This window comes from Phasianus colchicus, chromosome 7 (genome assembly GCF_987193195.1).
Source record: "Phasianus colchicus chromosome 7, bPhaCol1.hap1.1, whole genome shotgun sequence".
NCBI classification, from domain to species: Eukaryota; Metazoa; Chordata; class Aves; order Galliformes; family Phasianidae; genus Phasianus; species Phasianus colchicus.
Genome location: NC_143442.1, coordinates 28,285,341 through 28,297,935, shown reverse-complemented (window position 1 = coordinate 28,297,935; position 12,595 = coordinate 28,285,341). Strand labels below are relative to the sequence as shown.

General features: G+C 35.1%; 1 long non-coding RNA gene across 1 annotated transcript in view; it reads left to right on the top strand.

Moving 5' to 3' along the window:
- The window catches only part of LOC149917288 (uncharacterized), a 205,165-nt gene that overhangs the window by 109,985 nt on the left and 82,585 nt on the right, over positions 1 to 12,595 (top strand). The window contains exon 2 of the long non-coding RNA XR_016468036.1: positions 7,551 to 7,619. This is a non-coding gene — a long non-coding RNA (uncharacterized LOC149917288). The remainder of the gene's footprint in view (positions 1 to 7,550; positions 7,620 to 12,595) is intronic.

Genomic DNA, 12,595 nt, shown 5'->3' with positions numbered 1-12,595 from the left:
GCAGTCACGCCATCTTGTCGTGGTTATTTGACAAATGTTGGATTTCCAAATAAGCAATGTCGCCTTAGTCTTTCAAAGTAGGAGTTTAGTAGCTGTCTTAGGATAAACTGAGCAACAGGATCAGCTCTTAAATCACTGAAAGGTCAGGGAGATCCAGAAATAACACTTAACAATTCATTAACGTTTTAAAAGCAGACACAGCTGTAAATGATTGTTCTTCTCTTAGGACTAAATCAATGAGTCTGCTATACACAAATCAGCTCCTGTTTGTTTCCACTATGTGGCTTTTGTGAAAGTGAACATTAGACTGAAGCCAGATGCTGCTTTCCACTTGCTTTCTTCACCCTCCACATGTCCCTCCCCATGCAGCGGCATCCTCAGTGTGTTCAATCTGTGTTTCCAGTCAGTGCTGCTGTGGCAAATCAGCAAGGGATTTGATGTCAGAGCCCCAGACATTTTAAAAAAGCACCATACTTCTGATGTTAGGACTGATGCAGAATCTTTCCATCTATTGTCATGTAAATTCTTATTTGGAAGAAAAAATGTTGGGAATCAGAGCAACAAGGAAGTATTTCTGTTATGAGTGAAAACATCCCAAATTGTTCTGCCTCTCTAAACAACACACAAGAAAGAGTATGTTGAAATGTAAAGTGAGCAAAAGAAAGATCTCGATCTCAGTTGTGCTTCTGCGTATTTAGGATATGTGCATGAGAAGCTCATTATTCAAAGAGCCACAGGACTATTTCACTCGCTGTCAAATAAACATATTTAGGACACTTGAATCTTTTTTTTTTTTTTTTTTTTCCTGTTAAAAAGGCAGCTAGAGACACAAGAGTATAATGTGTGGGAGTTGATTCCATTGGGAATGTTCTTGGAAGTGTCAGGTGTTTTTCTCCCTGAATTGCCTTAAATGTGAAAGACCTAATTCCTTAACTTCGGTTGCTATTCTCTTTTCTTACAAAGAAACTTACTCAAGAAAGCAGTCCTTCTAGCTAATTCGTGACCAATTAACCTAAATGCTTTTTGAAGTTTGTTTCTCAGTGAACTTTTACGGACACTGACTCATTCCTTTGAACGCAATATTAAGCATTGCATATGAAATAACAGCATCTATGATAAATTAGGAGAAAGGAATCCCAAATATAAGCAAACTAATTTTGATTGTTTTGTTTAAGTGGCTATTAGTAGAAATTGATTTGAGATACTAACTCAGTTGTAATTAGCCTGCTTGCTGTAAAGTATATTATTCTGCTTTTAATTTAGCTATGTTTATTATTGGCACAGTCATAGTTAGACTTGATCAATAATTATGGCTGATGATTATCACTAAAATAATTATACACTGCTGATTCACCAAAGATATACATTAAGTCTTTTCACGTAAGTCCATTTCCTCTCTACTCAAAAGCAGACCTGTAATGCTCTAAATAGTTATTCCAATTAGCAAAATAAAATTTGTATCAGAAGTATCTGAAATTACATAAATTTAAACAACATCTTCCTACTTTGCTCTCCACACCTATCCCCAGATATTCAAGCCGTAGACCTTCAGTGAAATCCAGGTCACTGCTGTGTAACTTTTCTCACTCGCTTATCTGTATGATAATATTGCTCTTCCTCTCATGCTGTGTTGTTTTTGTGGGGTTTTTTATTTTTTTGTTTTTGTTTTATTTACACAAAACACAATTGCAAAGGGAAAAGCAAGCATTGAGTTGAACTCACAAGCCAAATTATTACCAAGAGCTGGATTTTCACACTTGGAATATCAGATCATCATTTTCGAGTTAACGCAATGTAAGTACATAATGCCAGTTGCAATCTGCACACAACAGTTATGTCTAGAAATGCTTTCTAACACTCCCCAGGTTATTTTCAGCATATTAATAAATGATATTATTTATCATGTTCACATATAATTTTTCTTTAATCCCAGCATTTCAGCACACACTTAGGTCAGGCTTCACTTTAAATTTGTTTCTATTAGATAGGTGCATTATTGCATTATTACTTCCCTTTCCTGAACGTAATTATTTTCCATAAATGAATCTTGCCTTGAAAGACAAAATGAATTGAGTAATATTGCTTGGGGAGAGAGCCTACTTAGTTTTTCTGTGTGTCCATTACTAAAGATATGATATTCATTTAAAAAGGAAAAAAAAACCTTCATTCCCTGAGGAAGCTCCAGAATCAGATTAAGAAATAATGGATCATTATCAGTACTATATAAACAGCATTTGTATTGATCAATCCATGTTACAACTCTTTAAAAGGGCTAATAATTTTAGTGCCAAATAAAGAAGAGATTGCAGTTTCCAGTGAGGAAATGGCTGTAATTGCTATTCTGGTAGTGGATAAGAGATGATTATTAGACATCATCCATTATTATGATCCAACACCGTAGCTGCTGACCACAGAGGTCATTATTCTGCAGATGAACACTAAACTGCAAAGCACATGCTCTGACATCCACTTCACATGTTAATAATAAAAAAAAAGATTCCTGTTCAGTGTGCATTTCAAAATGATCCAATGTTCTTTTGAGCATTCTTCTCCTTAACCCTACCATGTGTAAGCTAGGCAGGTATGCCTCTTCAGGATGTCCTCTTTATAATTGTGTTCATATCTAATCACACAAAAAATCAAATTAATCACATAGAAACACTAATACTCAGCATCTATTCTTACTAACAGATGTGACTTCTTAAGACATTCTTGGGAAGACATCAAACTTTGGTCCTAAAAAGTCTTTCTTTCTACAGGGGGAAGATGCCTTTTACATATTTAGGCCACCTTGTTCTCACCAAATTAAAAGTTATCAATCCCTCTTCCTGTGGTGAGAAGAACTGTATCAGAGTTACTGTTTCTCTATGTTTGAGACCTATTTAAAACCCTACGCTACAACAATGAGTCATTAACGTATAATCTCCATTTTGTCTATAATTAAGGAAAGATAATCATAATGTGGGAAAAGTTTTAATTTAAATTCTAAGTGATAGCTCAAATTCTTTAAATTTCATCAATCCTACCTCATGACAGTTTCTCAAATACAATCCAAGAGAGTCTATCCACCACAGTTGTTAAATTTTCAGCTTACATTTTATTATTATAAGTAATTACATTTTATTAAGTAATTCCCATTCTTTCATTCTAATATAAACTGGTGAATATGAAGAAAGTTTGAAGGTTGCAGTGTGAGGCACTGAATAAGCCATTTGCAACTGAATTCTTGCCAGTAAATGGTGATATTAGTGCAATTATTGGCAATTTACAGTTATCAAGATAAAAGCATTCTTAAGTGGATGTAGCCAGTTCAGAGGTGATCACTTCTTAATGCAGCAAAAACGCTACTCATTTAATCTTTATCATTGCATGTATTCTTGTTTACTTGAGAACACTGTAAGTGCCCCATAACTTTGAATTCAATTATTTTAAAATTATTTTTACATGCTTCCATACAAATTCCATTACAGTTTAGCGTTAATGAGGATACATAATAAGCAATTACCTGTAAAATATTTTCATCTGAAATGCTCTTCTGTACAGTGCATCTTGGTGGTAATTTTTTTCCTACATGCCAGCTTACAGCATGCATTATACTACATCTATAAATGCAGAATTAGAATGCCTAAGATTTTAGGAGATTATTCTGTTGTGCAGTGAGCTGATCTGTAGGCTAAAACCAATTATCTAGAGGATGTTGATCTGAATCACCATAAATAAGTTGTACTTACACAATTGCTGATAACAAAATGGCCAATGTGGAGGTGATTAAAATTTCTGTTTCACTAAAAGATACAGCAGACTGCTGTCTTTTATGCCTTTCTTCCTATATTTTGCAGTTGAAGAAGTAGACATTTTGAGAGGATAAGTAAAATATTCCGGAGTATAAAATAGAAAATATCCTTTCAAAAGGAGATATTATGTCTTTGAATAAAGGGTTCTTTTTTATTATGTCTTTTTAGATTGCAAAGTGCAAACATTTTTATTGTTATTATTCACAGAAATACTTGTAAAAATCGTGTTTTCAGAAATAACAACACAACAGAAGGCATTATAATATACCAGTCACTAACAGTATTAAAATAACAATACAGCTAAGTATTCAACAATAGAATTTAGATATGGATGTGCTTGGTACCTTTACTTAGCAGGGGATTTTTCATTATACTTGAATTTCATGCCTATCCTGAAAACTTCATTGCTGTGGGGTTTTCGTTTTTCTCTTCTTCTTTCAACTAGAAGAATGTTGCACAGATGAGACTGTTCTCTGATGTATTTTGATGGCATCTCTACAACTTTTTTATTAGATTTTTTCCTATTACAACTATTTTCAGCTGCTTTAAATACTTCATTGACTTCCTTGTTATTTTATGCTCTACAGGACTGCTTTTGAAAAATTGCACACCGTCATAACTCTTAAATTATTCCTCAGTAAGAGCTCTATATGTTCACTAGCAATCTCTTAAGTTGAAATGCTGGTCAGCTTTATTGCTCTGCTCTGGGCTCACATGTTTTATTTATTTATTTCTGAAGTGTTAGTCTCACAACTGATTTTGTTGTTGTTGTTGTTGTTTAAAACACGTATTTTCAGCATGCTTTATTAAGATTCACTATTAAATCCTCTTCAAATTACTTCAGTTGCATACAAATTTGTCTGAGCCAAAGCAGAAATTCCCGCTGTCTTTATGTTTATATCAGTGTGTTGAGGCACATAAAAAAGGACTACCTGAATATTTATGATTTAACATACATTTGTTGTCTTTTAGAGTATAGGTGGTTTCAGATGTATAAAATTCAGACTTACAGCTAATACCAAAGCAGAAGGAAGGTTTTAAAGTGCAGACTTCTGAAGAGAAATGATCTGTACATTATATCTTCCAGATAAAGTCTCACATCAAAAATTGGCAGCATTCTTATTCTGGTTATCACGAAAGCAAGTTGGGTTCTGATTTGGTTGTTACTTTGACTTAAACACGACAAGTGCTTCATTTGAAAACTGTCAGCCACACGTAGCAGCTTCAAGCTGAAAATGGAAGGAGGAAAGCAAGCAAGCAAGCAAGACACTACTTTTTGTTATGCTATTCCTTGCTAAAATGAAGTGACAGATAGTAATAAATCTGGAAGAAAACAAGTTGATGATGTTTGTAAGTAGTCAAGCACAGCTCTCCTTTGATCTAGATAATGACTTATTCACACATTCACAGTCAAGCTCGTGCTTTCTCTGAAATGTAGTTTATAATCAGCAGACTAACACTGGCTGCAGCAAATTGCCCATAATCAGTCCAGTCCAGAGCTGGGGGAAGGTACCTCAGCATGCCATAGCTCTGGAAATGTAGGTTTGTAGAATGCTGCTAGCAGTTCTGGTAATCCTGTTGGCCTCTTTTTCCTAGTAGCTCTCATGTTAGTGTCATCTTTATGTTACTGTATAGTCATCAGTGAGATTGTTAAACTTAACCTAGTGATACAGTTATTATTTGCCTAACAAGGCTTGCTATTTTGCCACTAGTACATGAGACTTATTAAGGGTATTTATATGTTAATTTTGGTTTTGTTAGCACAGAAATTCCCATTGAATTACATTAATCCAAAGCCTGCCATTTATAAACTGGAATACCATTTTATGAAGATTTCCATAATTGAAAACTCAAAGCCCGAAGGAAATACATCCTTTAGAATGTGCACCTTGTTTTAGGTGCTAAATTCTCCTGTTTAGCAGAAGAGAAGGTTTTTCTTGCAAGGTGACTTTCATTGTTTCTGTCTTGCACTGCAGCTGCCCAAGTCTTTTCATTAATGTGACCCAAGGGGTTTCCAGTTGCAAATATCCCATTGTCCCCACTTGGACTTGACCCCAACCTGACTTTGGCATTATTATTGCTAGGAGAGAATCAGAGCTCAACTTTCTGATTTACTTAACTGTATACAGGTTTTACTGTGTGTTGTTTAAACACATACTGCACTGTTTACAGTACTTCACTAATATATTTTTTAAAGTAATTGGATAGTTCTAACTATGCAAAATTGCTTATACGAGTGTGACAATACAGTACGCTGCTGCTAAGCAGGTTTTAATCAACTCAACATTGGGCTCATTTGGTTACTAATCTCAGATGTCTGCGCTTCATTTTTGTATTATAGGAAGGAAGTTTCCATAAATATTCAAGATGTACTAAGTAAAAGTAATTATTTAGGGCTTAGCTGGGAGAGTAAGCAATGGAATGAAAAGCAATATGAGCTGAAATGGAGATTTTTTTAAAAAGTAATTCTTGGAGTATAAGCTAGATTTACAAGAAAACTGTGGATCATCGACACTCATATGAAAGCAATACAGTAGACTTGTTTATTTGGAGTATATGTGTGCTCCAGGAGTCACCTTGTACAAAAAGATGAGCTTTAATTACAATAAAACATCTGTTCCTCTTGCAAAATGGAAGGCAGCTTCTAACAAATCGTGCTTCTCTCTCGTTCTTTTGATACGCTTACAGTTTTACAATGAAGTATTTTCAGGGGGAAAAAAAAAAGGTTTTGGAAGTTCCTCCTTTCTGGCATGGATTGGCAGAGGGGTACGCAGGGATGAGCCCTTACCACAGTGCCAGAGGAACTTGGAGAACCCCCAAATTAGTCCTTCAGTATTCCTGAGGTGACTGAACCACAATTTATCTCCTCAGTTTCCTGAGTCGGATACATCCTTGTATTCCACTTCTGACATTTGGTGGCACACACTTAATTGAAACCTTGTAACTTCAGAGACTGCTTGTATTTGCATTATTTGCATGTAGCAAAAAATGTCCTCAGCTGTAACCTTATTTAGTGCTCACTGAATGCAAACCTCTCCAACATGTTTGTTCTTAATTTTCCCCTGACCATGGTGTGAAACACTTTTAAAACAGCCCCTAGATGAAGAGCCTGTTCTGCCCTTGGCTTTGCAGGCAGGTCTGCCACCATATGTGCTGTTCTTGATGCTGTTATGATAACGAGACCTTTATTTACATTTCTGTCCTTTCTGCTTGGCATAAACTCAAGTGGGTGACCTGCAGCTGAACAGGACGTGCCTCAGGGCTGTGAGAGGGTGTTGGGTGTCCCTGGTCTCCCCCAGTCTCAGGGCCTAATCCTCAGTGTCAATGGCCTGTCCCCATGGAGATGCCTTTGGACTGGGACTGCTGGCCGCCATTTTCTTTTGGCCCACTGAGGTGGTGCAAGGCAGGTGCCGTCAGACATTTTGTGGCACCCTCTGTGAGGGAGCAGCTGGTCAACACTGAGCTCTGACAGGAATTTTCTGCTGTTTTCCCGTTTCTTCTTTAAATTTCATCTTAAGGTCTTCTGAAAGTTAGGAACTGCTGAAAAGGAATTGGGAAGAAAGAATTTTCTCCACTTTGTGTGAGGAAAGCCTGTGCATTGCCCTACCTGGTAATAGCAAAGCCATTTGTAGCACCAGTTTGTTTTAACAAAATAGTTATGTTTACATACAGCATAAGAAGAATTAGAACTTTCTTCTTTCTTCTTATCTCTGCTCTCATTAATGTATTTGCTTATTGCTATTTATGTTGCTTCAGGTTGTTTCCTGCCACCAGCAGCATCGGGTTCCTGCCTGGAGCACCTGAGATGGCGGCAGTCTCCTCAGGGTGAGTCATTGCTCCTGCAGCCTTTGCATGGCTTTCTTGCCTCTTTGACAGTTTTGCTGCCTTTGCCTTTTGCTCTCTTCTTGTCTGGAACATTTTTCATTGGGTGCTGCGGTAATTAAAGGCAAACAAGTCATGTCTTACCTTGGATGAGAGAAGATAAGAGCAGGAGAAAAAGAGGCTCAGGCTTAACTCTTTCCTTTGTTCTCATCTATCAAAGGGGAGATTGCCATATGTTTTCACTGCATTTGCTGCTTATTATATTTGTAAATGTGACATATATTAATCACGTTATGTTACAAGAGTTTTGCTTTTTTAAACTGTTCATATTTTATTCTGTTTAATTTACACTGTTACTTTCCAATTTTATAATTGCAGACAGGATATTTCAATGTTTATATATAAAATCTTAGCTGAATATTTTTGCTGGAAAGGTATATAGGAGGATATAATTTATGACAAGTGTGTTAACTGTGTCTGATCCCAGTAATGGAAGCTGTAGTTTCTTCATTAATGTTAATGGTAATATAAAGTTTGATACCAGTTATGAAAATCTGTTTGGTAATATTGCTAAGAGATCCTTTTTTTTTTTTCAATTTTTCTTTTTTTTCCAATTTTTCTCTTTTTTTCCAATTTTTCTCTTTTTTTCCAATTTTTTTCTTTTTTTTCAATTTTTTTTCTTTTTTTTCAATTTTTTTCTTTTTTTCAATTTTTTTCTTTTTTTTCAATTTTTTTCTTTTTTTCAATTTTTTTCTTTTTTTTCAATTTTTTTCTTTTTTTCAATTTTTTTCTTTTTTCATTTTTTTTCTTTTTTCATTTTTTTTCTTTTTTCATTTTTTTTCTTTTTTCATTTTTTTTCTTTTTTTCATTTTTTTTCTTTTTTCAATTTTTTTCTTTTTTCTTTTTCTTTTTTTCTTTCTTTTTTCTTTTTTTTTTTGGTGGAACAATAAGGTTCTTTTTTTTCTGAATAACTTGAAAACATTTATTGGAACTAGCTCTTAGTTCATAACATTCATATTCAGAGAGTTATTTATCCTGAGCTTGCTTTGTGACTACAAAGAAACTGCTGTTTGTACGGGGTTACAGTTTGCTTAGGTTTTGACCTGGTGCATGCTGACAAGTGGAGCGATGTTGGTTCAGCTTATTGAGAGGTGATGGATGCTCCCAGATTCAGGGCCAGACATCTGCTGTGTACACAGGAAGTGGCAGCAGTAGCAAGGAGCAGTGAAAGGCAATGTTTAATTTGGTCGCTTTGAGAGCAGGCAGTAGCAAATGTGGGCTCACTTTTCCATATATCTTATACTAGAACTGCTGTTCCTTTTGTTATTGATGAAAGTTTGACCTTTTACTGGCAAATCTATACTACTATTGATATGCATACTTGCAAATATTGACAAATGCAACTGAACAAAGCCATCTTTTTCTGTGTTGAATATTGTCACAATTTGCAGTGACCTACTCTGCACTATTTAAAGTGACCATTAGGTAAGATTTTCATGCCAAAGTCTTGACCTTCTTTGTCATTTTGTATCTTCCATGGTAAAATCTGCTACAGCTAATATTTCTCCAAATGGCACTTAAGCTCAGGGGTCTGCTCTGTAGAAAGGAACAGCACATGTTTTGCTGTCTGTGCTGTTTTTAACACTTGATCTTTCATCTGCCTTTGTAGTATGGTGTGACCTTTTTTCTGTACCATATTGTGTCTATCCTTGTGGACTCCCTTCCTTTCACTCTTGTGATATTTCACTTTAATTTCTTCTGTGTCCATATGTAGTCTACTGTTTATTTCCAGTGGAATTCAGGTTTCTTATCTCCAATAGACCAAGCCCTGTTCAAACTATAAATTTCATCTGTCTGCAGTTTTTGCAAAGGTACTTGCATTTTGAAATTTTCTTCTTGCTCTGACTTCCCGCAGTTTTAATTTTAGCCTTATGGAGAAATGATCTCAATGTTCAGACAAGCAAATCGCTGACCGTTTTTAAGCTTCATTTGAATCTATTGTAACTAAACCTCTTTATTTGATACAATTGACTTAGACAAATAGATTTCCCTAAGTGTGGAGGTTACAAAGTATATGAAGCCCATTTTTGTTTACATATGAAGGGAAATCACTGCCTGTTCATCAAAGAAAAGCAGTTCAAAAAGCCAGTCAGTAATTCTGTAGTAGAGATGCTGCTAGAGTTTCCCATTTCTTTCCCTATTTTTATTTATTTATTTTTTCAGCGTGAAAGAAAGAATTGTATATTGGTTACCTTGGGATTCATTTGCTTAATTGGTTTTTTACATTAACAAGAAAAAGCACAAATCACTTAATTTCATCCCTCAGATATAATTCAAAATTTAAGAAAACTCATGCAAAAGGTATATCTTCTGAATGGTTACTTATAATAGTTAATAAACTTACATTATAGGAGTTATAAAATAATTCATTACTTGAGAAAATTGTGACAGTGAAAACAAGAGAACTAGCAAAGCTTAAGCTTTATGCACAGAGAGCTGCTAATAAATTGGCACCAGTGTGAATGGGCTTCTGAAATATGTGTGAAAAGACCCAATAGAGAGATCACAGGTATAGAAGAAGCACTGAAGATCTTCAAGAGAATACACATTTGTCATTTTTTCTTAAGTTTTTTTATCAAATGTTTTTAAAAAATACACTATTCACTGGAGTCTGAAATTAGGAAGTGACATGAAATTATGAGAAAAATTCTTTAATAGTGTACATATATATTTGTACATGCACACATATACTTGCAAATGTAGTCTTTGTGGAAGCTGGATGGAAGCATTTGTTTCGGTTTTCAACAAATACTCTTTCACTAGTCTTTACTTTCGGTCAAGGAAAGAACACAGACATAACATTTGGATTAAATAACTTATACTGATATGAACATTTCTTTGGTTTTATTGTTTACGTTTCCCTTTCCCTTAAAGCTTCCTCTCATGGTCTAATATTCTACTTCACTGAGTCAATTGTCAGTGGTCCTTCCAGTTCTTTTGTCTGTCTGCAGAGGCAAATCATCTTGTTAGGAAAAAAAATGCATTGCTTTGGGACCTAACAGCTATTTGTATTATGGAAGTACAAATTAAAAAAAAAAAAAAATCTGCAATAGTCTATATCTATATACATTTTTATATTCAAATATTTTTGAAGATTATAATTCACTAAATAAACAGGTACAGAAAAAGAATTCTACCAATGCCTTAGTATTGGTAGTGTAGCAGAAATTCTGAGTCATGGCCTGATCTAGTGATGGAACACCTGGTGGAAAGGTAGGGCCAACCCAAGGCTGCTCAGGTGCATGTAAGGCTTCTGAGTGACCAGAAGGGGAGAAGCCAGGATCCACCCTTTCCCTGACCTCATTTAAGGGTTAGCAGTGGAATAGCAACAAAATGCTATTTTGTTGGATGTCCCTGTGTACCTGAGGTTTACCAAGGCTAAGTAGATTCTTTTCTTTGTTTCCTGTGTTCATGGGTGCTGTGTTTGAGTATATCCTCATCTGCTGTAGCCTAGGAATTTGCTACTTAGTTGCACTTCTCATCATGTTATTGGTAGTTTATTGTCTAATGAATTACATAGACAGTACTAAATTTTGTTGTAATTTGTTGTTACTAGTCAGTGAGCTTTTATTTTTAATTTGGTTAAGAATCAAGACTGGGAAGACTTCTGAAAAGAATTTTGTGTCTCTAAGCAGTGGTTTAGATTAATCTTCAGTATGACTAGAATACAGCTTAATGTAGTCGGTTTTATTATTTTTTTGTTTCATTCTACGCATGCTCTTCAGCCAGATACAATATTCTAGGACTCAATAGGTTATGTTTTGATTTAACTAACTAATGTAGTGATAGCATGGATTATGAAGTTTTCAAAATGAAATCTATTTCTGACATTTAAACATTTTATATTCTAGTGATAGGAGCTGCTACTTCCAAATAATTGTATTTCACCAGATCACATATGTATCTAGTGTACTTGTGAGGCCGAGATCTTCTGGAGTAGATGGAATTAAAAAGAAAACTGTTCTATTTGCTTGGTAATTATTTAAAGAGAAGTAATTAGTAGATTAATCTTACTGCAAGATCTTACCTCATGGCCTGACTTCACAAGAGACTGAGTATCTTGGTCCTCCTCAGCAAGCGCAGACTGCATATTTAAATCCAAGTCATATCACTGCGCTCAAAGGAGTAGGAGTTTAAGTCTTTGCTTTAAGATAATGTTCGTTGGTTTGCAGTTTCTAGATCAGTTTAGAGCTCTCCTAGACCTTAACTTACCATTGTTTATTGCATCTGAATTAGAGGGTGATCTTTAAATGTAGTTGAAATCTGAGCAGTTCTACACAGAGGTTTCAGGGCCCACCATCTTTGTCAGTTTTCAGAGAGGGGTTTAATTTTGCCATTTCACAGAATCATAGGGGGTGGAAGGGACCTCCAGAGGTCATTGAGTCCAACCCCCCTGCCAAAGCAGGTTCCCTATTTGTCCAACTCATGCTCTTTTCCAAACAAAGGTTTTGGAAAACTTTGAGCTATTCACCCAGATCAGTACAAACCAAAATAAAAGCAGTAACTTAGACTTGATTTTTTTTTTTTTTTTCTTCTTGGTATATGTAACTTCGTATGCATAGGATTTAATCTGAGGCATAAAACAACATTTCCTTTTCTCTAAATATGTGTTTCAATGAAAATAAACCCTTACTCTCAAGAAGGGAGTCCTGAGCTTAATACCTGCTTAAAGGACTGCTTCAATTTGTTCAGCTGAGCATTCATCCATAATACATTTTTTTTTTTTTCCCACTAATGATTGAGACTTGCAGAGAATGAAGTACAGTTCTTGATTCACACTGTCAGTTTACTCACTTTTCATTGCATTTGAGAGAGACTGTGGTGCAATCACTTTAAAAAAGAATTTGCTCAGAACTGATTGCTGATCCTACTGCTAATCCTTATGCTATTTTATGATTATTATTATTTTTTTTTAGATT